A 24,572-nucleotide genomic window follows, 5' to 3' on the forward strand; every position below is an offset into this window, starting at 1 on the left:
TTCGGTGCACCCCCGGGATCTGCAACCGTGATATTTTAAAAATAGGGCCGGTCCCATGGCTTGGCAGTTGGGTGTGCGCGCTCTGCTGCAGGTGGCCAGGGTTCGGATCCCGGGCTGACCCCGACGCACTGCTTTTCCGGCCATGCTGGGGCCGCATCCCACGTGCAGCAACTGGAAGGATGTGCAGCTGTGACATACAACTATCTACTGGGGCTTTGGGGGAAAAATAAATTTAAAAAAATTAAAAAATAAATAAAAAATAAAAAAATAAAATGAATAGACAGAGAGGTAAATGAAAAATCATGGAAAGTCCACACAAAGACCTCTGCAAATACAGACAACTTGATCTTGGTCAAGACAATAAATGCACTCCAACATAAAAAATAATAGTCTTTTAGGTCTTTAGTCTTTTAGTCTCTAGTCATCATCAATCATGGTGATGATACAAAAGGATGACCCTATGGAAATAAATGAACAAAGACACAAACTTTGCACCTTAGACATAAATTTACTCAAAATTACTCATCAACTTAAAATAAAATGCAAAACTGTAAAAATCATACTGGGAAACAGGAGAAAATCTTCATGATTTATAGTTTGATGATTAGTTTTCATATACAACACAAAAAGCACCATCCATGAAGAAAATAATTGATCATGTGGACTTGGTTGAGTTTAAACTATCCAATCTGGGACAGACGGCATTCACAGAGTGGAAATACAAACTCCTGACTAGGATAATACATTTGTAAAACACATATCTGCAGAAAGACCTGTATGCAAAATATTCAAAGAACCAATCAAATACTGCAACAAGAAAACAAACTCCCCAAATTAAAATAAATAGACCAAAATATGAATAGACAAGTTACCAAAAATATATATATACATGGCAAATAAGCAAATAAAAATTGCTCAACAACAAGAAATTATTGGAAAATAAAATGCATTGTGCATTAAGAAAAAGCAAATTAAAACACCAATGAGATACTCTACTCTTCTAGTAGAATAGCTAAAACCCAAAAACTGACAATACTAATTACTGGTGAGGATGTAGGACAATAGGAAATCTCATTCACTGCTGATGGGAATACACACAGTACAACCTCTTAAGAAGACATCTTGCTAATTCTTGTGAAGCTAAATATAGTGTCACTATATGGTGCACCAATTGTGCACCAGTGTGTTTCTCCAACTACTGTGAAAATATACATCCACACACAGACCCCTAAGAACATCTAAAAAGCAGCTTTATTCACAGTGGCCAAAACCTAGAAGGAACCAATATGTCCTTTAACAAGTGAATGACACCCAAGCGTGGGACACTGAGTGAAGACACTTGAGGCACACATGGGCTACAGGCACAGGGTAAGGAAACACACGAGTTCAGACAGGGGCTAGAGGAACAGTAAATGAAAACACTGGTTGTCTAGATAGGCTGGAGGCACAGAGAATGTAGACAAACACCAGCTGGCATGGGCTGAAGCACAGCGGACAGGCATGCTCAGGGATGGAAAGGGATGCAGACACATGGAATGAGAGAGGCATGTGAGGTCTGGTATAAAATGTGGGCACAGGAGATAGAGACACTCGAGGAAAATATACGCGCTGCAGGTAATTGAGAGAACGACATGAGTTGTCTGACATGGGTTTTAGAGAGAGGGGATGGAGACTCATATGGGTTGGCAAGGGCTACAGGAACAAGGAATGAAGACTTTTGAGAGGTGGTATGGACAGAGGGGAGAGAAAATCTTGACAAAACAAAAGGGCAGACATGGACTGCAGTCATATGAGATGGTGACACTCGACACAATGTATGAGCTTCAGGTAGAAGGATGGAGACACACAAAGGCTGGCATGGTTGCAGATCATGGGCTGGAGACGCTATGGGGCAGACATGGCTTGCAGCACAGAATTTAGAAATACACTAGGGAAGACAAGAGATACCAGCTACATCTGTATGTAGCCTTAAATGAATGTATGAGTATGGAAGAAAGACAGGAAATCCACAATCTCAGCTTCTGTCCCAAGAATTAAAAGAGAATAACACTGGAAAAAATACAGATAGGAAACAATAATAAAGATAAGAATCAATGAAATAGAAAAATACTAAAGAAATAAATCAGGCTAAAAGTTATTTTTAAAATATTAATAATGTTAATAAACCACTAGCAAAACCGATTAAGGAAAAGAAAAAGAAATGAAACACAAATGACCAGTATCAGAAATCAAATAAGAAGTATTCTCTACAGAGTGCTTAGATCTTAACGAGATACATCATTTTGTGAAATACTTAGCACTACGAATTAGACAGCAAAGGTCAAAATTCACTTTATAAAAAATCCATATACTGAAACTAACACACACAAAAAAACATAAAATAGGAAAACTCACATATCTACTAAATAAATTGAATTGTTAGATGGTTAAACCAACTAACCAACAAGAACAACAAACACTTTCCACAAGCAAAACTCTAGGTCTGGGATTATTAACTATTCCAGACAATAGAGGGAGGATGGAAGGAAAGGTTCAGATTCCAGATTAGACTGAACACAAAACTAATATAGATTTTATTCACATTGAATACAGTACAAAGATGATTCTTTACCACACAGGACCTCTGAAGTCACCTTTCCACTATACTACCCAATAAATTGAACCTAGAGAAGAACTGGAGAAAAAAAGCACAACACTTATAAATATATATATATATTTTTTATAATTTTATTTATTTATTTTTTCCCCCAAATCTCCAGTAGATAGTTGTATGTCACAGCTGCACATCTTTCTAGTTGCTGTATGTGGGACGAGGCCTCAGCATGGCCGGAGAAGCTGTGCGTCGGTGCGTGCCCGGGATCCGAAGCCATGGGGCCGGCCTTATTAAATATTTTTAATACAGTAAAGAAACTGAGGTTATCTAAACAGAAGAGGAAAATACTAATAGGTGACATTTACCATCTTCAATGTATGAGGAAGTCCAGAGAAGGCTAAATTTAAAAAGTGGATATAAAGTGAAAATTATTTAAATAACACAAAGAAAAATTTTATTATATGGCAAAGTAATATAGCAGACAATCAACCAATCAATAAAAAACCAATTAATTAATGTATATCATTGATTAGAGATATCAGAACTGATTTCTGGAGTTAGTGGAGCATTTGTCCCTGGAAACTTCTCAGAAACAAACATTAAGGCATTTGTCCTGGATAGACTTTAGACCTTCTCCTGCTGGGGCTCAAGGCCCCTTCAAGTTTCTTCTGTAATTTTACTCTATTGCTAAATTAAATGAGAGAAGGCATAGTGAAGTCAAATATAAGTGTGGTCTGGGGGGTTCATTAGAGGAGTGGTGGAGAAACAGTAAACACACCTGGGATGCCGTAGGGTTCTGAGAAGCAGAGCAATAAAAGTCTGTAAAGGGCTTGAGACATATTAGGTCCTCAGTAAATAACCATTGTTATCACTAATAATTCATTTCCAATAGTGTAGATAAAAGAAAGTGGGCTATTCTGTCAAAAAAATCTTCCTCAAAAATGTCTTAATTGACTGAAGATTAAATAATCAAAGCTGGCTTTGTTTTTAATATTCTTTCCTAGCCAGGTAGGGGTTGCCGGAAGCAAGCAAAGGAATTGGGCGACACTTAGGAGAGTCACAAACCTTGAACTCAGAGTAATCTTTGCTTTAGTCTCTGAAAATTCAGGAGCCTCTAGATCCAAATGCCAACACATTGAAGTTGTTGGTGAATCTTGATTAAGATTTTGATAGTTTTGGCTGTCTGCTCAAGCAAAGCTTCCTTTGAAACCTAGGGTTTCTAAGCCGGTGGTTCTCAGTGTGTGGCTGGTCAGCAGCATCACCTGGGAAATGATCAGAGACGTAAATTCTCGGGTCCGCCATCCTGCTGGATCACAAACTCTGGGATGGGCTCAGCATTCTGTGTTGTAGGGGACCTCCACACGGTTCTAATGCACACTGGAGTTCGAGAACCACTGTCTTAGGAGAAGCCAGTCCCAGGTACAACATAGGGTTAGCGTGGATTCCTCTCTCACGAGGGCTTCTCCTGAGGCCCCATGGCCAAAATAAGGATTCTTTTTTATGGCCATAGGAAGAAGTATCGGCTCAACTCCAGGTAGCCTTCTTCAGCAATTTTTCCAATATGACCAGGAGCTCTGAAATTTGGATTCAAAAAAGAAAAAAATATAAAAAATTGGCTCAACGTTCAAGAAATTTTCCTGCTTTAGATTGAGGGTGGAGAAGTAGCTGAAATAGAGAAAATTTTCCCAGAACACTGATCTATCATTTCTTGATGGAAACCACTGAGTTCCTTCAGTAGAACTAAACAATGACCAGGAAGGTTATGGTTAGTCTGATGTGTTAGAGGAGAAAGAAACACAAAGATAAAGCAAAAAAAAAAAAAAAAAAAAATAGGAGAGAGGAAGAGTAAGGAAGGGAGATAGAAACAGCGACCATCAGTCAGAGGTGGTGAGAGGAGGGGGAAGGAATAGAAGATGCAGAGGGAGAGAAGCAGCTGCCGCTCGGTAGGAAACATACCTGTGGACACTGTGCACGTGTGGCTTTCATAGAAAGGTGTAAGGTTTCTAAAAAGCAAAGAAAATAAAAACAAATCCATCCAATATAGTAACTTGTCCTAAATATTAATTGATCAGGTCTGATCACGCTGATGTCTTCCTTCTCCTTTATTTCATTCCTGTCTCAAATTCTATGTCCTGCCCTTGTCTAAGGCTTCAGAAACACACCACAATTCAAACTGTCACAAGGTGAACTTTTTAAATCATTTCAACTTCTTCTTCCTTGACCTTCTGCACAAAATAGATGCCCTACAGTGTTAGCTCACCTTTCGGTGCCTTTCGAAAAATCTTTAAACACTTTATTCTTAACAATACTGCTTTAGATTCACAGAGAATTGAACAGATAGTATGTCGGGAGAGGGAGAGAGTCTCCCTCTGCCCTTTCCCTTAAGGTTCTTATGGCTGGCCAAATAATTAACAAGACAGGTTAGCAGGAGAAAATAATACCAAGTTTAATAACGTGTATACATGGGAGAAACTCAGAAATGAGCAACTCGTCACTCTGTCTAAGCTGCTTGCTTAAGTATCGCAGCTAAAGGCGAGGAGCGTGTTGGCTGCGGGTAGTGGCTTGGGACTTCAGAGGGCAGGAAAACAATTCTTTTCAGGGTCATCTATAGATAATGTGGTCAGGAGACACAGAGTTTTTGATAAAAGAGGCTTGGTGCCTTTCCTATTGTAACCTCTATCCTACATTATCTTTACAGCCATCATGATAGAAGATCTATTCCAGGAAGGAGCCATCATGTATAAATTCTTTAGGCAGTTAGTGGGGGAGGTCAAATGTCCCTCAGAGAAAACAATCAAGGTAAAGAGATATATTTCAGGGTGGCCAAACCTTGATCTCCCACAGTACATAGAGCTCCATACACCCACCGTACTGCCTCTCCCCTCTCTCCCAAGCGCCATCTCCCCTGTTATTAACACCTTGCATTAGTGTGATACGTTTGTTATAATGAATGAACAATATTGAAACGTTGTTATTGTTGGGGAAGTGAGAGAGAATCTCCCTCTGCCCTTTTCCTTAAGATTCTTATGGCTGCCCAAATAATTAACAAGACAGGTTAGCAGGAGAAAATAATATCAAGTTTAATAACATGTATACATGGGAGAAAGCAGGGACATTGCGTTTCTCAACACAATAGCAGAAATTCTCGTCTTAAATACCATGTTCAGCTAATGATGAAGGAGGATGTTGGGGGTGGGGAGAGTCAGTTACAGGAGATTATCACTAAAGCACAGTAAACAAGAGTAAGGTTATTATGCAGATTTAAGACCTCATTTTTCACATTGATAAGTTTCTAGGAATGAGGTCATCCCCCCTCTTCCCAAATACAGAGAGGGAGATACCTTTACAAATGGAGATTTCCCGTATAAATGTAAATGTCTGTCTGGCAACTCCTTGCAGGGCCATCCAAAGAATGTGGCCAGAGACAGAACTTCTGAGAAGATGGGCTTGTTGGTGCCTTTTCTATTGTAACATCTATTGCACATTATATTACAGCCATCAGACAGAAGATCTGTTCCAGGAAGGAGTTACTATGTCAAATTCTTTAGGCAGTTAGTGGAGGAGGTCAAATGTCCTCAGAGAAAACAACCAAGGTAAAGAGATAGATTTCAGGTGGCCAAATCTTGATCTCTCACATTATGAACTACACTCCCTAGATTAAGGGTCACTCTTTGTGTTGTACAGTTACATGAGTTTTGACACACATATAGTGACATGTAGCCACCATTATGTACAGAACAATCTCACCACCCTAATAATCCTCTGAGCATCAGGTTATCTCTTAGTGGCTTTTTAAAATATTAACAGTTGTCAGAATGACATAAATTTTTACCACAAAAAATGTTCCACAGGTGTTAAGTTTTGTTAGTCTCACTATTATGATCACTATGAGAAATAATGAAAAAAATGAACTCCTATATAAACAGCAAAAATCACAGAATTTTAAAGATAAAAAAGATCTGGAAGATTAGGAAATCTTACATTCTTCAAGACCCTGCCCTCCAGTCTCTCAGCTTTCTGTGTCATTTATCTGCCGACTCCACTGAGGAGAAAGAAAGAAATCGATAAAGAAAAACAAAGCAAAAAACAAATTTTGGTTCTAAGTAGTCCTCTTGAGCCCGAGTTAATCAAGCATGGATTCTTTTTTACTGCCTATTTGCATCAGGAACATAATTACTAGCTAGAGCCTAATTTGAGAATATTCATTAGAAATGAAAGATGTCATATCTAAGAACAGAATGGAATTCACTGAGGCTTTATTCTTGGGATATTTGTAGGATTAAGTCAGGACATGCTGTGAGAGTGATAAATAAGTTCTATATATTTTTCTTCTCCAAGACCATGGATTTCAGCCACACTTTATACCCATGTACTTTGCAACAATGAAAAACAATTAAACACTGACCTTGAATATTTTGCCCTCAGATACATTAGTCTTTAAAATATAAATTGAGCAATTTTAATCTAGATGAGTGAAAGACTATGGACATTTCTAGAATGTCACGTTAGGTCCTTTAGAAGTGAAGAATTGACTTTATAAAGCATTTCTATTCCTTCTCATACCTTGACAATAGTGCTACTGTGACTCTGTTTTAAAGAGGATAATGGCAGGCTTTACTTTGATTTGCACCTTTTTGTTTTAAGTACATTTACTTAATATTTCTCAGTCTCTTGAAAACTTTTATCATTAAGCTCAACCTTCATTTAAATCACCAGACCTATTTGATGAAGGCGACGTGAATATTTACTAGCAAACTTCTTAGAAAATTACTAATTTAACCTTACTTCAGATGATCCATTGTAGAACTCAAACTGGATTTCCCAGGCCCCTCAGAACGGCTCATAACTGTGTGTTTGTCCATTTATCTGGGAAGATATTATCTAAGGGTAATTGTTCTTCCCAAATGCTTTCTTTACCTCAAACAGCAATACTTCCAAAGTTTTAATGAAAATGTGGCCAATTTGGTGAAAACCAAGTGACTTGTTTGTTTTTGCTTGCCAATGAGATTAAGAAAATAAGTATTTTAACTATTGTTATTGATTATAAAAATCAGAACTTAAGAAAACAAACTTCATTGTCCAAAGACATTTCTGCAAGTGAAATCGTCAGAAAAACTGACAGCTAGCCTCCCATTTTAACCACTCAACCATAAGAAATGTAATATGGTGGGCAAACGTGAGTGTTGTCACCTGCACGAGTCCCCAACGCTGTGGCCCCATCACGGCCACAACTCAGAGGAAGGAGCCGGCAGAGGGGAGACAGCTGTGCCCTCAACGTCCTTCCTTCCTAGGTCAGAACTCAGTCCCAGCTGCTCACTGTCTAGTCTTCTGGGGAAGCAGATAATTCTTCTGGGGACACGACACATCAGGTGTTAAGGATGTCATTGTTCTTTTTTAAACAAATGTTAGATCATGTAACGTGCTTCTCAGGACAGGAGGAGCGGCCTCAAGGGAAGGCAGATCTTCTCCAGGAACTGATGGTCATCCAGGTAGAGCAGAGTCAAGGACTGCAGAGAGCCAGCCCGCTTCCGCTCTCCCTCTCAGGGACACCTTGGACCCCGCACCCCCACCCCCCTCCCGGTGACCCCCAGCGGCTCCCATTGTTCTTGGAGGCCCGCGCATGCGCAGGACTGGCTCTCAGAGCGGCAGAGGGGCTGGGGAGCTGGAGAGCCCCGGGGCGTGTGCACTGGAGGCGGGGCCCCAGGTGCGCAGGTGGCTGTCTCGGAGGTTTGTGTAGGGGGATTGGCGGTTTCTGGATCCTTCCTCCATGATTTTCAGCACAGGGGAGCTCTCCTTTCTGCAGTGTGGAGGAGCGCTGGGCAGGAGGCGGCGCTGAGGTAGGCGGTGGGCGGCGGGCTTGGCGTGGAGATCTCCGCCGCAGATGGCGGGAGCGCGGTGGGGGTTCGGCGGATGGGGCCGGGGGACGGGGCTGCTGGCGGGCTGCCCCAGGCGGGGGAGCCCAACTCTGTCCCTTTGAGGAGCAGAGGAGCGCCGCCTGGCTGGCGGGTCCCTCTGCTTTGGCGGTGCCCCACCCCGGCGGGGCCTCCTGCCCACCCAGCGGAGGTGCAGGGGGCGGCAAGGAGTCGCCTGCCCTCTGCTCGAGCCCTTGAGTTAGTGCCCCCGGGGCCCGTCTAGGCCAGGTCTCGACATCCCCGGGTGAACACTTTCCTTCAGAAGATGGACTGTGGTCAGCGCTCCTCTGCCTGACTCCGCGCAGGCTATTGGGCTCCTCATTGCGTTCTTGAAACAAATAAGCGTTCCTACTTCCTTGGGACCACTTTTATAGAAAAGCCTAATCCCATTAATGGTTTCTGATAATTGACTCTATATTTGCAAGGGGAACTTTGAAGCCTGTGAATTGTTGTAAACTGCATTTAATGAAAGGAGCTTTAAACAGTCTTTGGTGCAAATTATGTAGCTTCCTAATAATAACTCACCTTCTGTTAACATAGACTGATGACTGATCAGTTGATGATTGACATAATGTGTACGGAATTTTGGTTTCAGTGGAAAGGTTTTTCTTGGCAGTTGGTGCTAAAATTAAAATCGGATAAGGAGGAGGTTTTTAGAAGTAGTATGTAGTGTGTGTTTTGTCTCCATACTCATTTAGAATCGTAAGAATTTAGATTTGGAAAGCTCGTAGAGCAAGAATTTTCAAATTTTGATTTGATTGTGTCGGGGGAAGAGGTGGAATCTCCCTCTGCCCTTTTCTTTAAGGTTCTTATGGCTGGCCAAATAATTAACAAGACAGGTTAGCAGGAGAAAATAATACCAAGTTTAATAACATGTATACATGGGAGAAAGCAGGGACACTGCTTTTCTCAACACAATAGCAGAAATTCTTGTCTTAAGTACCATGTTCAGCCAAAGACAAAGGAGGGTGTTGGGGATGGGGGGAGTCAGTTACAGGAGATTACCACTAAAGCACAGTAAACAAGAGTAAGGTTATTATGCAGATTTAAGGCCTCACGTTTCACATTGATAAGCCTCTAGAAATGAGGCCATTCCCCCCTCTTCCCAAAACAAAGAGGGAGATACCTTTACAAATGGAGATTTTCCTTATAAATGTAAATGATTGTCTGGCAACTTCTCGCAGGGCCATCCAGAGAAGGTGGCCAGAGAGACAGAACTTCGGATAAGATGGGCTTGTTGGTGCCTTTCCTATTGTAACATTTATCCTACATTATCTTTACAGCCATCATGATAGATCTGTTCCAAGAAGGAGTTACTATGTCAAATTGTTTAGTTAGTGGGGGAGGTCAAATGTCCCTAGAGAAAACAACCAAGGTAAAGAGATGGATTTCAGGGTGGCCAAATCTTAACCTCCCACAACTGAGAGGGTGAAAGGTTAAAAGGCCAAATACGGTAGGATTTCATTTATATGATATTCTAGAAAAGATAAACCATAGGGAAAGACAACAGATCGTTAGTTGCCATTAGTTTTAATATTTAGTTAATCATTTAGTTTAATAGTTTAATCATTAGTTTTAATATTTCTGATAAAAAAATACATTTTATTGATAGCATCCTAATTATACTTTTGGATGATACCAGAATTTAACAACCTATGAAATTCTGCAGGAGGAACAAATGACATGTTGGTTATTGGTGTCTTTGAAGTGTAAGGATTGTTGGTAATGAATCTAAATAAGCATTGTTGGATTGTGAACTACTGATTTTTTTACTGGATTCTGTTGGACATGGCATATTACAAGTTTCAAAATGCTCTTTAAATTACTGTAGCAGGCTGAAGCTATTAAATTGTAATGTAAGATCTTTATAGATGAAACAGGCAAAAATACAAAAAGCCATTTATCTTTTTATCTTTGTTAAAAAATGAAGTAAATCTTACTATATACATGAATGACTTCTGGCTAGACAGACCTGAACTTGACAAGACGGACTCACTAGTATGGTGAATTTGTTTTGGAATGTTAAAGTGGGAGAGGACATACGTTTTTCCTGAGGGTGACCCAAGTCAATATGGTAGGTTTTGCTGTTTATACGCTCTTTCTGAGTTACCATCTTGATTAAACAGCTTGTCATAGACGTACCAAGAAATTTGGGCCATTTTATGTATCAATATTTTTTTAAATAATTTTATTTATTTATTTTTTCCCCCAAAGCCCCAGTAGATAGTTGTATGTCATAGCTGCACATCCTTCTATTTGCTGTATGTGGGACACGGCCTCAGTATGGCCAGAGAAGCGGTGCGTCAGTGCGTGCCTGGGATCCGAACCCAGGCCGCCAGCAGCAGAGTGCGCGCACTTAACCACTAAGCCACGGGGCCAGCCTTATGTATCAATATTTTAAGATATCCTATTTCCCTGATAGTTTCTAATTTCAGGGTGTCTGGGAAAAACAGTTTCTGAACATAGGTACTTTGGAATATAATTTTTGATTGTTGACTTATTGAAGCATAGATTTGTGGAGTTGGAAATAATTTTAGTGGTTGTAGAGCCTAACCTCTTCATTTTCCAGTAAATGAAAAGTGAGGTTTCTCAAGTTAAGTCATCCATAGTCTGACTGCTACTTAGTGGCAGAGTTGGAACTATATGCTCAGATGCTTGTCTCCAGATTCCTAGTACAGTGCTGTCTGTGCTATGTACTATTAAGTAGACAAACCAGTGAGTTACCTTCCCAGATCATATATGTAGCCAGCAGGGTTGATTCTTTCCCATATGCATTTTTTGCTTTCTTTTTTAAATAACTACTAACCACAATTAATTCATTCCCATACCATGTTTAATAACTATACTTGTGTGTGTCTCCTCGAGCACACGTGGATTCCCTAGAATGGACGCCTGCCTGTGAGTGGATTGCTGGTCCAGAGGCTGATGTGCATCTGCAACTTGACGAGCTGCAGCCAAATCATCCTCTGAAGTTTTAACAATTTCCATTCTTGCCAACAGTGTCTGAGTCATCCTTTCCCTGGGAATTGTCAGATCGGGATTGTCAGATTTTTAAAGTTTTGCCAATCTGATGACTGAGAAATGATGTATTTGTTTCCCTCTTTGTACAACTGTTTTGACAAATGCATAGAGCTGTGCCACTACCACCTTCAATATACAGAACAGTTCCAGCACCCAGAACTCCCTTCAGCTGCTCTTTTGTAGTCAACTCTTGCCCCACCCTTAACCCCTGGCAACTAATGATTTGTTGTCTTTCCCTATGGTTTATCTTTTCTAGAATATCATATAAATGGAATCCTACAGTATTTGGCCTTTTGAGTCTGGATTCTTTCATGTAGCAAAATACATTCAGTTTAGTGTTCATCCATGTTGTTGCCTGTATCAGCAGTTCCTTCTGTTTTATTGCTGAATGTAGTATCTATTGTATGAATGTACCACAGTTTATCCATCCACCAGTTGACGGACATTTGAGTTATTTTCAGTTTTGTCTTTTTTGACTATGAATAAAGCTGCTATAAATCTTTGCAAACAAGTTTTTGTGTGAACATTAGTCTTCTTCTCTTAGGTAAGCACCTAGAAGTGGAATTGCTGGGTCACATGGTGTGTTTATGTTTAACTTTATTTTAAAAACTGTTTGTGGTAGCAAAGTCATGGCCCAGAAAGATGTCCTAATCCCTGGAACCTGGGAATACATTAGTTTACTTGGCAAAGGTTAGTTAATTAAGTTTGCAGATGGAATTAAGGTTGCTAATCAACTGACTTTAAAATATGGAGATTATCATGGATTATCCAGGTGGGCCCAGTGCATCACAAAGGCCCTTAAAAGGGAAAGAACAGCAGGCGAGTAGAAAAAAGATGCAACAAGGGAAGCAGGGCCAGAGAGATGCCGAGTTCTTGCTCTTGAGGGTGGAGGAGGGGGGCCATAGGCTAAGGAATGTGGTTGTCTCTAGAAGCTTGAAAAGGCTAGGAAATGGATTAACCTTTAGAGTCCCCCCAAAAGAACCTAGCTCTGCCAACACCTTGATTTTAGCCCAAGGAGACCCGTGTCAGACTGTTAACCTACAGAACTGTAAAACAAATCTGAGCTGTTTTAAGCCATGAAATTTGTGCTAATTTGTTACAGCAGCATAACAAACTCCACTTGAAAGCTGTTTTCCAAAGAGGCTGAACCACTTTGTGTTCCTACCAGCAATGTAGGAGCGTTCCAGTGACTTTCCATCCTCATTAACACTTGGTATGGTCAACATCTTTAATTTTAGACATTCTAATATGTACATAGCAGTATCTCAATGTGGTTTTCATGTGCATTTTTCTCATGATTAATGACGTTGAGCATCTTTTCATGAGCTTATTTGCCATCTGTTTATCTTCTTTGGTGAAGTGTCCAATTCTGTGCCCATTTTAAACTTGGATTTTTTTATTGCTGAGTTTTGACAGTTCTTTATAGTCCTGTCAGATATGTGATTTGCAAAGGTCTTCTCCCAGTCTGTGGCGTGCCTTCTCCATCCTCTCACCAGTGTCTTTGGAAGGTCTGTGTAATGTAACTCGAGAGGCTCCACGTGACCTTGTCTTCCTTCATTGGGAAACAGTGAGGTTGGAGCACCTGAGTCCAATCAGACGTTGATCAGACTTGGGGCTGGGTCTCACTTTTAGTAAACCCAGCCCTTCCGCTTTCCCCCTGTTCCTGTTTGCTCTGCTCCCCTCCCCCGCACAGGCGTCTGGTTCTAAGTCTCGTAGATCTCTGTCTCCTCAGGTTTGGGAGCCCACAGAAAATTCAGCTATGCCCTCCAGACATTTCAGCGCAGCTCTCCATCCTCCTACCTTACATCGCTTCACAATATGGCAAATTCCCTGAAGGTCAGACTAGCAGTATGTTGGACTTAGGCCACTTCCACCACTTCTGGAGGTTTCACTTTGCTTTATGGAAGCTTTGGCCTAGTTCCCCGGATTCCTGTGTGGAACCAAAACTTAGCACAGGTGCTGTGAGGAAGAGCAGTTGTGTGTGTGAAAGCACTCAGGTTTCCTCTGCCACACCAATCCTGCAGAATCACTACAAGTTTGCCTAGTTTCTCTTTTCTCTAGCCGAGGCTCAGACTGAGCAAGCCAGATCCTCAACAGGCACCCAGAATCAGAAAATGCTTCTGGGGGAAAGAAAGGTAAAAATTCTTGCTCACATAAAAGACTTTTTCTTCTTTCTGGAATTTTAGTTGGTTGGTTCTGAAGTTCTCTGATGCTCTAAAAATATATCTATAATTTATCTGGCTTTGTCCGGTTTTGCAGCAAGAGTGCTTTCCTGTCCTCGTCTACTCTAAAACAGAAGTTCCCTTGTCATTAGTTTTTAACTCCATCAGTTATACATTGTCAATATTATTATTGTTTGGTAAAGTGATGCTTTCAATGATTTATTCAGATGTTTACCCTTTTTTATCCTCACAATCCATTTTTACATCTTAGCATTTCTTCTATCAATTTTTTGTTAAAGTACATTCATTTTACTTTTTAATTTTTTTCCTTGAGTAATATTAGCTCTGGGCTAACCTCTGTGCCAGTCTTCCTCTATTTTGTATGTGGGTCACCACCATATCATGGCTGATGTGTGGTGTAGGTCCACTCCTAGGATCTGAACCCATGAACCCACGCCTTGGAAGCAGAGCGTGCTGAACTTAAACCTCTACACTGGGTAGCTGGCCCCCTTAAAGTACATTCTTTAGAAGTTCCTTAATGAGCATTTGTTGGTGGTAATACTCTTAGTAAATGTTTGCATAAAAATATCTGTAATTCACCCCAGTTCTTGAGATATGATTTGATTGGGTATACAATGAAAGTCATTTTCTCTCTGTATCTTTAAGATTTAATCCAACTCTCTCTTGCCTTCCATTGTTAAGAAATGTATCATAGGTCTAAATGTAAGTCTCTGTAAGTGTTCTGTCCCTCTGTGGGGCTTTGAATATCTTCTTTTGTATTTGGTGTTCTTTGGTTTCCCTGGATGGATCTAACTCTAGATTTATTTTTTTTAATTATGCTTGAGATGTGTTCACCTGCCTGAATCTAGAATAGAAGTCTTTTATTAATTCTGGAAATTTCTTTTTTTTTTTTTTTGTGAGGAAGATTAGCCCTGAGCTAACATCCATGCTAATCCTCCTCTTTTTGCTGAGGAAGACTGGCTCTGAGCTAACACCTATTGCCAATCCTCCTCCTTTTTTTTTTTCCCCCAAAGCCCCAGCAGATAGTTGTATGTCATAGTTGCACATCCTTTTAGTTGCTGTATGTGGGACGCCGCCTCAGCATGGCCGGAGAAGCAGTGCATTGGTGCGCACCTGAGATCCGAACCCGGGCCATCAGCAGTGGAGTGCGCGCACCTAACTGCTAAGCCCCGGAGCTGGCCCTGGAAATTTCTATTATGTCTGAATATTCCTTTAAATCATATATATATTTATATTATTTGTGAATAGCTTCTGTTGGACTATGAATGTCCTTTTTGTTGTGTCTTAGAGGAGGAGAGTTCAATAGGGGAAGCTCACTCTGCCATGATGTTGATGTCACTCTCTTCTATATATTTATATTATTTAATTCAAATATATGTACACATACTTATGTTATTTATACACATTCAATATATATTCATTATATATATTATTTAATTCAATATATTATATTATTCAATATAATGATTTATATTATCCAAAAAATGTACATATCTTATTTCTATATATGATCCTGTACTTGACCAAACTCAAGCCAGGCTCCATTGAGCCCTCTTCTTGACTAGGCCTCAATCTTATCCTATAATAACTACAGCCTCTCAGCACAAATGGTTTCACACCTCCACACGCATTATAAGACTTAAACACTGACACAGTTTCTAACAGCTCAAATCCACATCCCTAGGATGACCCCTGCCCCCTTAAAGAGTGTTGGCCTGAGAAAGCTCAAAGCAGCCAAAAGAACTGACTGTTTGTTCTGGCCAACACTCAATCATTTGCCTCTGACATCCCTTTTATAGAGCATTTACCCAAAAGTGCTTACAACTGTGAATATTTCCTCTGTCCTTTTGAGTTTTATATATATATATATATTATATACATATATATAAATATATATTTAGAGACACTTATATATATAAGTGTCTCTAATAACCAAGGAATGCATTTCTCAAGGTCCTGAGAGCCATTCATTGAGATGAGGATAGGGTGTCTGTCTCCCAGACTCTGTGAGAGGAGAAAAGTGAAACTTTGATCATTTCCAACCAGCAGACACAACTGGCCAGATTACACTACACTGACCAACACTCTGTAACTTTTCCCTCCCTGACTCTACTGAGCCCCTGCTCACCCCTCTGCCTGCTCCCTCATTCTCCCTTTCAAATGCCCAGTCACCTCTGTACAAATCAAATTGAGTTCAGTTCACCTTGTTCCCTCTTCCCTATTGCAGTGGTATATTACTGATTAAAATCTGTCCTGACCACTTTCACTAGAGCCTGGTTTTGCATATATTCTACATTTAACACACATATAGATAATCTCAGGCATATGCATATATATTCAACATAACCATGGGCCCTCCAGGACCACTTCAACTGACCCCATCTTATCAACAGAGTAGTTAAGAGTTTTCTTTCAGGAACTGAGACCCCTAGTCCAGTTCAGGCCAGTTGACACCACCAACCCATCAACTACACCTGCGCAAATGCTCGATAAATGATATTTTTGACATCAATCAGCTAAAAGCTCCATCCTCAGATCATCGTAACACTGCCAATTTCTGAACACACATCCGATGAAGAGCCACAAAGCTTGACTTTGCTTGTGAAGATCATCAATTACCTCACTTCTGCTTACTTTCAATCATCTACTTCCAAATGTCAGACTGCCCTGCCCTTCATCCCATAAATTGTGCCCCAAGCCCTGGATCGGGGAGACAGATCTGAGACAGACACATGGCCCCTGTCTCCTTGCAGATAAATCTCACAAAAATAAAGCTACAATTCTTTTCCCAAAAGCTGATGCCAAAATAACTGGCTTTTTTAATGTGCATTGGGCAAGAGAACCCCAATATTGTGCAGTAACATCAATACATATATATAGATACACTTAATGGATGTTTTATCTTCTTTTTTTTTTTCCTTTGATGATGAGGATTCACCTTGAGCTAACATCTGTGCCACTCTTCCTCTATTTTGTATGTGGGTTGCCACCACAGCCTGGCCACTGATGAGTGGTGTAGGTCCATGCCCAGGAATGGAGCCTGGGCTGCTGAAGTAGAGTTCTCTGAACTTAACCACTAGGCCATGGGACCGGCCCATGTCTAATTGTTTTGACGATGTTACTAGATATGCAATTGAAGTTTCACTATGATCTCTGGATTTCCTTGCTACTCCTTTAGTCCTTCACTTCAGTGTATGTGTTTCTTGCTCCATTTTTCATGCTAGAGGATTTTCTCAAATATCAAGTGGTCCTTGGCTACCTGTTCATATTTCTGTGATGGGAACAAAACAGCTGAGTAGGATCTCTGTGGGCCTGATGGGGCCTGTGAATGTCTGGACTCAGTGTTTCTTCAGGGGTGTTGAGTGTTGAACTAGTAACAGGCAAACAGTGTTGGTGCCCATGCTGATCTGTAACAACATACTTATTCCACACATTCCCACAATGACAGACATCCTCTGAACACATGGAAATGCTGACAACACACCCACACCCACATACACACTATTTGTAAATGACCATCAGCATTCAGTCTGTAAACTACATTTGATAATGCACACTGATACTCAGAACATACACACAAACTCACACACTTACAGACCACTCACTGTCTCAGAGCCCACGGTGACTTGAACTCTCTAAACACACACAGACATCAACAAAACACACCTTCACATAGATTCCATAATAGCCGTGCACCCTGTGACCATACAGAATTGCTGAACACACACACATCCATACAACAAGGAGCACGGCCGTGCATGTGTGGGCTTGATCAGGAAGTTTTTCACACCTCAGTATCAACATGGACACCCCGGGGCAAGAGGGAGAGGCAGAGGGCACAGGGACAAAATGTGAGGAGCAGTCAGGAGGCACTTGCATAAAACAAATATGATACCTGCAAAGCTGGTTGCTAAATGACATACGACTCAAGGATAGGAAGACCCAAGAGGATCTGAAATGGTACAAAAGAGGTGACTGATACAAACCCATCACAAGATATTTAAATGTAAGGAACAGTGATATTTTAAAAGGCACTGAGGAGAGTCCATCAAAGCTTAGATATAATTTCAAACAATGACATGGAATTCTGGCCAAAGAACAGCCATTATTGCTGTTAAAATTCCTATTTAAATGTTCTTATAAAATTATAGAAATACTCATTGAAAAATGACAAATGCTCATTGGTTTAAAACATTTCAGGGTAAAATTAATGCAGCTTCCACTTTTATTGAGTAGCTTTCCTGGGGCAGCTAGAAAAGCTGTACAATGCACACAGAACAGCTGTTTGAGGGGTCTTAGAACATCCCGTGCAGACAGGACTTGGGGGTCTACAATCTCGGAGATGAGGGAAGCAGAAGATTGTGAGCACCAGCTCCACGTGGCTTCTCCCCTAAGGCATTTGCTATTTCAACAGTGAGAGAAGAGAGTCTGAGCAGAAAGAGGAGGAAAAATGAACTGAAATTTCATTTCAGCCAAGTCCAGTAACTTCTGCTTCCAGTCAGTTGTGGTAAAGGCAGAGCAACAATTAAACGTTGATTTAATAAATACTGTAAGATTGAAAACACCAAAGGGATGTGGAAGCAAACAGGACTAGATGAAATAAAATTTCAAAAAGGAAAGAGCCTTTTTAGGTGAGATAGCCACACATGCCCTCACCCAGGGGAATTTGCTTAATCTGGACTCTGATAATCAGACCTGTCTTACCAGAAAACAATTGTAAATACAATCTGTCATAATTGGTCTATGTTAGCTTTTTAATATCACAAGCTTTGTTTGGCTGTTAATTTTTATTGCCTCCACTAGAAGACTCTGTAAAGGGAAAGACATTGTATCATTTGCCACATGATCTCCAGAACATTCTTCAGTTGGGGCTGTATGACTTCTATAAATATGTGTTAATTGTTGGTTTCATGAATGCTATGGACTGAATGTCTACGTAATCCAATTTCATAAGTTAAAATCCTAATCCCCGAAGTGATTGTATTTGGAAGTGGGGCCTTTGGGAGTTAATTAGCTTAGATGAGGCCATGAGTGCGAAGCCCCCATGACGGGATTAGTGCCCTTATAGGGAGATGGAGGGCCAGAGCTCTCTCTGCTAGATGAGGGTAGAGCAAGAAGCTGTCCTTCTGCAAAACAGGAAGAGAGCTCTCACCAAAAACAAATCAGCTTGAACCTAGATCTTGAACATCCCAGTCTTCAGAACTGTGAGGAATGCACTTCTGTTGTTAAAAGTGCCCAGTCTACAGATGGCCAGGCGGTGCAGTGGCTAAGTGTGGGTGCTCCGCTATGGTGGCCCAAGGGTTTGCAGGTTCAGATCCTGGGCACACACCGATGCACAGCTTGTCAAGCCATGCTCTGTCTGTATCCCATAAAAAAGTAGAGGAAGATGGGCACAGATGTTAGCCCAGGGCCAATCTTCCTCAGCAAAAAAGAGGAGGATTGGCATCAGATGTTAGCTCAGGGCTGATCTTCCTCACACACACAAAAGGAACCCCAAAAGTGCCTGGTCTAGGGGCCTGCCCCACAGCCTACTGGTTAAGTTCAGTGAGCTCCTCTTGGTAGCATGGGTTCAGTTCCTGGACACAGACCTATACCACTCATCAGCAGCCATGCTGTGGGGGTGACCAACATACAAAATAGAGGAAGACTGGCATGGATATTAGCTCATGGTGAATCTTCCTCAGCAAAAAAAATAAAGTACCCAGTCTATGGTATTTTTGTTATGACATCCCATACAGACTAGGACACTGAGTGTGTGAATAAGTTCGTTTAGATTGACGATCCTTCTTCTACATGACACATTATTGCCAATGATCCCTAAATTGGTGTGAGTCAAATTCCCCTTAAGGATCATAAAGACTTTAGGGCCCTTCTCCCTAGTTGTGCACATATTGCTACACATGAAAACATGTTGCATCATGTGTTTTATCGACACCTTAGTCTTACACCTCATCCCATTGGCCTTCAGCGAACTTCAGTGTTACAGCCAGTGCTTTGGGCAATAAAAGAAAGTCCCTGGACTGAAGAGGGGTCGGTATCCATCATGCAGCTCCTGTCCTCTGCCCAGCCAGCTCCAGCACAGGGTCAATTTACAAGATGGGCTTTCCTCCAGGCAGCTCTGTGTTTCTCCCAGCCTGTTCTCATTTAGGATGATCTCACCAGGAGCAATGAGTGTAAATTTGGAGGGAAGAGCTACAGAAGGCATCTGCCAGGGGAAATTCTTTGTGGTTACATGGTCTAGAATATGGACACCTGGCTGCTCTAAGGTGTCTTGAAAATGGAAACCTTCTCACGTCTGTAATATCCTTCCATGTCCCCTTTCCCCTCCATCTCTCTGTTCTTGGTGGAAAAATTCCCTTGGCAACGACAATAAAAAAATGAAAGTAGGGAATGGCCCATTTCCAGTCTCAGAATTCTGTGAAATTTTACTGCCTATCCCCAGTCTCCCAGGACTGACACTCTTTTTATTCTTTTAAGATTAGATTACATTTTAATCTCCTTTAATCAGAGTTTTCTCTCATCCTTGTTACGTATATACATGTTCTAATACATAATATTGAAAACATTATTTTTGGCCCTACAATTTCCAGATTCATTCATAGTTGTTTTCTGATGGATGCATGACTTTGTAATTATGTTTATAACTCCATTAACTATAGAAATTGACTAAATGATGAGTAGTAATGTACTAATACAGGAAAATGGCCCATTTTTATTCAACATAAAGTTTCATGTTTTCATCAAGACAAATACACGAATACTTAATTGTTCAGCAAAAACTCTTCCTGTGTACATGTAAGCAATTATAAATCTATTGAAGTTGGTTTACCTTGTCGATTATTCCTTATTTCTGAGTTGTGCATTCAGCATTTCCATGAACACTTTAGAGTCCTGCATCTTTATCCTACCATTTTAAATACTAGGTCATCGACAAAATTCCACATGACTTGTTCAGTTGTGTGCTAGTGGGTCCTTTGTAGGGTGTCTTCCCAGGTATGTTTTCACAGGGTCATCGACAAAAGTCCACATTACTTGTTCTGTTGTGTGCTAATGGGTCCTTTGTAGGCTGTCTTCCTGGGTACGTTTTCCAGTGTGAACTCCAGCTGATGGCCTTGTGACACTGATGTAAATACTGTTGTCTCCACAGATCATGGGGCCAATGATGTGTGGTCCTTTACGAAGTCATATATAACCTAATACTTTTCATTCAATTAGTGTAAGGCATGCTATGGAAAGTAGATTGGGGACAATTAATAAAAGATTATTGATTATGAACATGCTGTTAGGGAGAAAAATTGAACCTCTGGCTATACAGGTTTACGTTTCATTCAATTAATCAGCCAGCCTAACAAACCCCGTTCATAGGCAGGGCTATATACATATATATATTAGATTAAGATTATATCATCTATTAGTTTGAATGTGCTTTTGTAAAGTACGCCTTGTTTCTCTTGCCCTTTCTTACTGGGAGAAATATGGAATAGATAGAAACTGCCTGGATTACTCTGGTCTGAACTCAGATCACATAGGACTTGAATCATTCAACAAATGAGCCATTAATAGTGGCTACACCACTGGGATTTCCTGATCCAACATCGCAGTCATACACCCTATTGTGGATATGGACTCTAGAATAGGATTGTGCTGTTATCCCGAGGCTAACTTGTTCTGTTGATCAATATTTTGGATCAATAAGTGATGAAATATTTTGACTAGTTGGTCTAATCACTCAGAGGTTATTTTCTTCTCTGAGGTCACCCTAACCAAAATTGTTAGTCCATTTAAGATTTGTTATCCCTTGATTTGGCTTACTTTTTTTTTTTTTTGAATTAATTGAAGCTCCACAGGGTCTTCTTGTCTTATTTTGTCATTCCTGCCTCTTCAGGGAAAGGTCAATTTCACTGATTAAAAGTAAAAGAGAGTAAAACCCTCGAGTGGCTGTTATTACAAGTCCTCATTTAGACAACAAATGATGATGCTGCCTTTGCAGGGTCCAGTCACTGCGGCCTTTACACCGTGGCACTGGGCAAGCAGTGCCTGTAACACCAGAAATGCCAGAGGAGATGCTTTTGGTAAACAGGTGGGGGCTGTGTTTGCAGAGTTTACTTTTTTAAATCTTTCCTTGAATGCCTACCTGTGTTGGGTTAACAATTAATGTAATAAATAATTATTGGGTTGAATTTATTTTATTGTTAACTTTTGGTGATTATCTGTTATAAGATTATGCAAGGAGAAATAATTCTTGTTGCTTATAGTAACAGTACTACTTCTATGAATTAATAGATTAATGCAGTATTAGATTAGGAGTTAGTTTCTGTGATTGAAATTAAGATAAGTATATTGTTGAACCTGAAGGCTTTCTTAATTGGTGGCTGAATTTAGGCCAACTAGGGTATTCTTTGTACTCCCTCTCTAAGGAAGGTTGTATCCTGTATCTAAAAGGCTGTACCTCTTTTGGGTTGGGTCTGGAGGAGGCAGGAGGCTGGACAAGTGTGGAGCTGGCTCTGACCCAGAGGGATGAGCAAGAGACACAGGGCACCTGCTGCCACACACAGCCGCAGCAGACATCACCCATCAGTCACGACATGCTGGGCTGCAGAGCCCAGAGAGCCCCCCAGTCCTCAACAATGTGCACTCGGAAGCCACTCCCGGGCAGAGCAGGGGACTGTGATGAACACATTTGCCATCCCCGCTCCCCTAAGACGTGCTCCAGGCCTCCTCTCCCCACTTACTCCACCAGCTCCTCACTGTCCTCGGGACTCAGGCCTTCAAGGCCCGCCAGCAGGCTGCTCCAGCACTTCTCCTTCCTTACCACCGCCTCCCCTCTCTGCTCCCACTCTAGTTCCAGGGCAAGTTACCTGTGGCTCCTGAGTGCTGCTCCTTGGCCTGGAAGGAGCCCCATCCTTCACCCTTCCACCCTGTGCACTCCTACTTACCCTTCAAGACTCGACTCCAGTGATGCCTCCTCGGGAAGCCCTCCCTGACGCTCCCTCTCCCCAGGCCTGCTCTGGACCACCACTCTGCCTCCTGCCCACATCCATCACTGCCGGGAACCTTGCTGGGCCCCCTTGTCTGGTCTTCAAGTCCAAGCCCCTCAGGAGGGGAGGAAATGCTTGGGCTCAGGGCAATGGAGCAGATTCCTGGACTGTGGTGACACTGCCCACCCCAGGAGAGGTCATTCTTTGGGGCACTTCCAACTTGGACCCAATGCAGCTCAGGGGGAGCCAGGACACAGGGAGGCTGGCTCTGGGCCCAGCAGGTCACAGGGTCAGCCTAGGGAAAAGGCACAGGGGCCACACAGAGGGGCTCAGGACAGAACTCCAAGTCAACAATACCCTTGCTAAGGGCAGCAGGGGCCAAAGGCAGCTGCGCAGGGCGCACGAGGGTCTGGCGAGCTTTTCATCTGCTCAGAGAGTCCCAGGGCTGGATAGAAGGAACTCAGGAGGCCCATCTGAGGTGGAGGTCACCTCGGGGGCATGCAAGCAGAAGCTGAGGGTCCCACAGCAAGTGGAATCTGAAGAGCTGACTCTCAAAGTCCTAGTGGCTCTAACGTCTTCGAGTTGGAAGTCAGTCCCCTCAGTCACAGCCTCTGGCTGCCCCCTCACAGGGCTGTGCCTCTCAAACACAGCTCCCAAGGAGAGTGGAGGCTGAGGGTGAAGGCAACCTCCTACCCCTGAGAACTGCTATGATCACGGCCTCCCGCAAGGGGCAAAGGATGATGAGCAAGGGACAGAGGGACTGACCCACACGACTTCCCCTCGGATGCTGAACATGCTTGTGATTCATGGGGCCAATCAGTATCTGTCTTCATCCTCCACTCCTCTCTCCCCAAAAGGACATGTCAGTGTTTACTGTGACATCCACAGACACATCAAGGGCATCTGGGAAGAATCATGTGTACATCTGGAGAGAAGGGAACTGTGAAAACCAGTAATATCTGCATCCATGTGTGCAGATACCGACATCTACATACAGCTGTCACATTCCTCCAGCAGCCCTGGAATACTCCGCAATCATGTTGGCAGGTTTTTGGCACAAGGTAGCCAAACCAACTGGTGGTGTCCCCGAATGCCACCACTGCTGGGGCCTACCTTGAGGTTGGGGGGAGGCAGGGTGCCATGCCCTGTCTCACAAAAGTCTGGCTGGTGTCCAGGTGGGTCTCATAGCCTTTGATGATCATGCACTCCATGGCTATGTTTTCCTGGATGATCTCTGTCTCGTTTACTTCATTGTGCATTATCCTGTGGGGACAGAAAATAAGTCAGAGACAGGCTGCCCCCACCTCTCAGGAAGAAGGGAATGCCGGGCCTCTGGCCAGACCTAGGAAGAAGGCCTGGCACCCAAGATGCTCAGGTGGAGACTGTGGTCACGGAGGGGGAAAGAGCATGCATATTGAATACCTGCTGTGCTGGGCACTCTATGGGCATGAGCTCACATCATCCTTCTGACAGCCCAAGGAGACAGGTGTTCTTATTTCAGAGAGAAGGAAATGGAGATTAATAGCTAGAAAGCAGGTCTGATCTGAAAGTCTGAACCACGTGGAAAAGAGACGGCAAAACTGAGAGGAGGACGGGAGTACAGGAAACAACATTTCTTCATTACTCTGTGCCCCACACCACTACTGGTCTTATCTCCATCCATCGAACTCCACCCACCCATCCTGCCTCAGGGCCTTTGCACTTACTCTTTCCACCCCTCCTCCAATGCACTTTATACAGTTGCTTCCTTAATGTTCGGCCCTGGAATGGCTTAGTTTTTGAGCACCTGGCAATCGCACTGGCTCATGGAAAGACTGACTCCCGTAGGCTCCAGCACTTCTGGGGGGAAGCAGAACACACCTTGCCCCTTAGTCTGAGAATAAGG

General features: G+C 42.1%; 1 protein-coding gene and 1 long non-coding RNA gene across 9 annotated transcripts in view; both read left to right on the forward strand.

The window, feature by feature from the left end:
• The window catches only part of LOC131402214 (ral-GDS-related protein-like), a 353,959-nt gene that overhangs the window by 75,072 nt on the left and 254,315 nt on the right, over positions 1 to 24,572 (forward strand). The window lies entirely within an intron of this gene.
• Positions 8,261 to 24,572, forward strand: part of LOC131402220 (uncharacterized) — a 36,407-nt gene continuing 20,095 nt past the window's right edge. Inside the window, exon 1 of the long non-coding RNA XR_009218425.1 lies at positions 8,261 to 8,430. This is a non-coding gene — a long non-coding RNA (uncharacterized LOC131402220). The remainder of the gene's footprint in view (positions 8,431 to 24,572) is intronic.

Source organism: Diceros bicornis (genome assembly GCF_020826845.1).
Source record: "Diceros bicornis minor isolate mBicDic1 chromosome 32 unlocalized genomic scaffold, mDicBic1.mat.cur SUPER_32_unloc_2, whole genome shotgun sequence".
NCBI classification, from domain to species: domain Eukaryota; kingdom Metazoa; phylum Chordata; class Mammalia; order Perissodactyla; family Rhinocerotidae; genus Diceros; species Diceros bicornis.